The following is a 4152-nucleotide window of genomic DNA, read 5'->3' as shown; positions in this document are numbered from 1 at the left end:
CCCCCCTCCCCGCTCTCCTCTCTTCTCTCTCACACACACTCAGCTTTTATCTAAAGAGAATTAAGAGAGAGTTTATTCTGAAGTCAAATATGAGTGACCACAGCTCAGGAACATTTATGCTAGACACCATGATCCAGAATAACAGTTTCATCAAGTTATTAGAGTAACAGAATAATGAAAACCATAAATTGAGACACTTCAAATGGCAGAAACATGAGGGGTGGGGGTGGGAGGTGTCAGTAAAGCCAGGGGAATTTCTGCTGCAGGCCTCGGGTGCTATCAAACGACATTAGATTGTCAACCTTTAGGTTAGTGGAAGCTACCGGTCTGTTTGTATGTTCCTAAGGCATTTATCAAACAGTCCCAAAGAAGTCAAATCCCACACAGATTTAAGCAACACGTGGCTATTCAGGAGGCTAAGATTGGCCGTGATAACTGGGCTCTGGGCATTCCATTCCTCTTGCAAACATTCCAACTCTTGAAATCGTTGAAGGTTTGATTAGCTGTAGTGTTTAACTCGGGTGTGGCTTTTTTTGGAGGGGGGGTAGGAAACTCAGCTCTTGCAGGCACACCCTCCCCGTGTGCAGGTCTGGGTTTGTAGAACAGGGCAGAGCCTCGCTGTCAGCAATGAGTTTGATAAGTCTCCCGATCAAGTTACCGACTTCATTGGGACAGATTTCAGCTGTCACTCCGTCTTCTGTCTGGTTTCACTGTTACCACTAGATATTTTTTCCTTGTGAAGGAAATGATTTTTTTTTCCCTTACTTTTACAGATTTGGAGTCAACATAAGAGACGAAAGGTGTATCTTCAGAAAGGAACAGTTTTGAACTAAATCCCAAGGGGGGCGGGGACAAAAGAAAATAAAGCCCTTGGCCATGAGACACTCACTTTCAGAAATAACGGGAAGAGTGAAGGCAGATCCAGAAGAGTACAGAAAAGAATACATTTCCTTCAAAGGAAAGAATCCTTAGTGGGGAGAAGTCCTCTTGAATAAGGAGTGTGGGGAGGCTGTGGCTCGGACAAAAAACGTGTACCAAAAAAAAGGGAACTCCTGGGCAAAACATGCTTTGAAAGTAAGGACCGTGGGAAGAACTAAGCTCTTTTAGGACTCCTACATCTTATTGCTCATCAGCGATGTCGTACTGGCGAGGAAGCCTCAGGATCTCGGAGTGTGGAGAGGCCTTTGGTTGCATCTGTCATCTGATCAGCAGAAAATTCATATTGATTTGAAAACACCTTAGGAACGTGAGGAGGTCCTTTGTGGGGCCTCATCCTTGCTAAATAAACATGAAATAGTTCATCCAGGTGAGAGCCTCGTCCGTCTAAAGAATGTGGGCGAGGCTTCCGTTCCAGCAGCCGACTTCCACAGCATTGGGAAACCCACACCGGCCGAGAGACCTTATGATTGTCAGACTGTGGGGAACGGCTTTCTGTTGGCGTCATCAACTCGCTTGACATCCTGCAGTTCACAGCGGTAAGAAAACCTATACGTGGATTTAAGGAATGAGGGAAGGTCTTAATTGTGGATGAAGTTTGTGAGACATGGAAAGAACCCATACTGGCAAGAAACATCATGAATGTAAGGAATGGGGTAAAGCCTCTAGCTATGGTTCGAGACTTGTTAGACCACAGAAAGCCACACTAGTGAGAAACTCTATGAATGCCAAGACTGGGTGGGGCTTCGGTAGTGACCATTGCCTTATGAGATGCCAGCTACTTCACACGGGTGAGAGAACCTATAAATGTAAGGACCACGGGAAGACCTTTGATTATGGATCAAGTCTCACTCCGTGTGGAAGAGCTCACACTGGTGAGAAACCACAGCAGTGTGAAGGACTCGGGAAGGCGTCAGTCCCACTGGTCCTCCCACTCAACAAGGGAAAGCCCACACTCACGAGAAAGCTCTTCCATGGGAAGAACACGGAAAGGCCTTCCGATGAGGTTCAAGCCTTGTGAGGTGTGAGAGCCCACACAGGTGGAGAAACTCTCTGAATGCTAAGACCGTGAGGAGCCTTTGGGCAGTGACCGTCAACTTATCACTTGCTCGTCAGATATTTCATATTGCTGGGGAACGCCGTCAGTGTGAGGGATGTGGGGGCACCTTTACCGGAGCGTCACGCTTGGATCCACTTGAGAACCGATGGTAATAAACCCTGTGGCTGTAAAAGTGCAGGCAAGGCTTTCCACAGACTTCTGACTCGGATGAGAACGTCGATGCTGGTAGAGAACTCGTTGCTAGATAGACATGAGCCAGCTAGGAAGCGATCGAAGATGGACCTCCTCCCACCCGTTTCCCTGGTAACACTACAACTAAGCATCAGATCGGCTCCTTGTGACTTAAATTGTCCTGTAGAAATTATAGGTATCTGGATTTTGTTGAGGTCATTAAAGAAAACCTACTTCTTCCTGTAGCTGTGGGTAGAGATGTGACATTCCAAACTACATAGTGTGTGTGCCTGCCCCGGGTGATTGCTCTCGTTAAAACCTTTTTTCCTTCCCGGAGGCCCCACCCCTCAGGGCTCACAGCTCACTGCCCTGCTGCTTCTCTAACTCAAAATAGTGAAACTTTGCTGATATTATTTCTCTGCCAGCGAAATGAGCCAATGGTGGGAGTATATAAAGCCAGTTTATTGGGAAGCGGCTCTCAGGCCTGTTCACTGGTCCCAAGGAACTCGGGAAGTTGCCATCGGGAGAGACACAGAGGGGAAGGGGAAGACAAAGAGTGAGAAAATGGAGAGGGGGCAGGGGTGTGTGTGAGAGAGAAACCAAAATGTCTAGATTATGTAGGGCAGTGTCTCTAGGGGTAGAGGGCAGGTTATGCCAAGTAGGGACTGAGGGATGCTGGGAGAACTTGGAGGCCAGGTCTGCTTTAATATGTAAAATATGCGCCTCAGCCCCTTATGAAGGTCTGAATTACAACACTTCCTTTTTTCCTTCTTTACGACTTTTTCTTCCAAATTCTGGCTGAAGCGTGGGCATGCTTTTCCAAACAACCCAAGGGTTTCTCAGCTATTTTGAAGTACCCCCCATCCCCACCTTCCCACCACCACCCACAAAGCTGCTTGCCAGCTTTCTCAGACTCTAACACTGCAAAGTGTGACTTTCTCTTTTCCTCATCTCCAGGTAATTGTCAGGATTCACATGGTCCCTACCCTAGTTTTTTCTCAGATTCTAATAAAACTGTCCTCTGAGCTTCCTTCTGAATCCATCTTAAAATTATTTTATTAGCAAGCAAGCAAAAAAAAAAAAATATTAGCAAGACTAAGAGACGCAAAAGGAAGCCATGGTTTTCCTGGTAACATGGTATTACCAAACTTGCCCCTGTCATGAGTGTGCTATGCCAGAAACATAGACGTGTCTCTTTCCATGTCACAATCCACTGAAAAGCAAGTTGACAAGCTTTAACACGTGCAAAGGTGGCAGCTTGCCAGATAACCCCGGCAACCTTGCTAATCTGGCAAATTCTGGTTCATTTAGTTCAGTTTTAATTACTGGCTTACACCGTTACTGCATAATAACCTTTGGGGTCCAGGAGTCACTCCACAAACCACTGGAACACCGATCTCAGTCAGACAGGGATGGTTTATTGAATACACACTGATCGGCCAGGGCAACAGCTCATGCTTAACGCTGCGTACTGGGCATTCTCAGGGCACTGGACATTCTCAGGGCACTGGGTGTCCTGGGGCACTGGGCATTCTCAGAGCACTGGGCATTCTCAGAGCACTGGGCATTCTCAGGGCACTGGGCATTCTCGGGGCACTGGACATTCTCAGGGCACTGGACGTTCTCGGGGCACTGGGCATTCTCAGGGAACTGGACATTCTCAGGGCACTGGGCATTCTCAGGGCACTGGGCATTCTCAGGGCACTGGGCATTCTCAGGGCACTGGACGTTCTCAGGGCACTGGGCGTTCTCAGGGCACTGGGCGTTCTCAGGGCACTGGGCGTTCTGGGGCACTGGGCATTCTCAGGGCACTGGGCGTTCTCAGGGCACTGGGCATTCTCAGGGCACTGGGCGTTCTCAGGGCACTGGGCATTCTCAGGGCACTGGGCGTTCTCAGGGCACTAGGCATTCTCAGGGCACTGGACATTCTCGGGGCACTGGGCATTCTCAGGGCACTGGGCATTCTCGGGGCACTGGGCATTCTC

Source organism: Grammomys surdaster, unplaced genomic scaffold, assembly GCF_004785775.1.
Source record: "Grammomys surdaster isolate TR1022 unplaced genomic scaffold, NIH_TR_1.0 804, whole genome shotgun sequence".
Classification (NCBI taxonomy): domain Eukaryota; kingdom Metazoa; phylum Chordata; class Mammalia; order Rodentia; family Muridae; genus Grammomys; species Grammomys surdaster.
The sequence above is the reverse complement of the archived record's forward strand: the minus strand, read 5'-3'. Positions refer to the sequence as shown.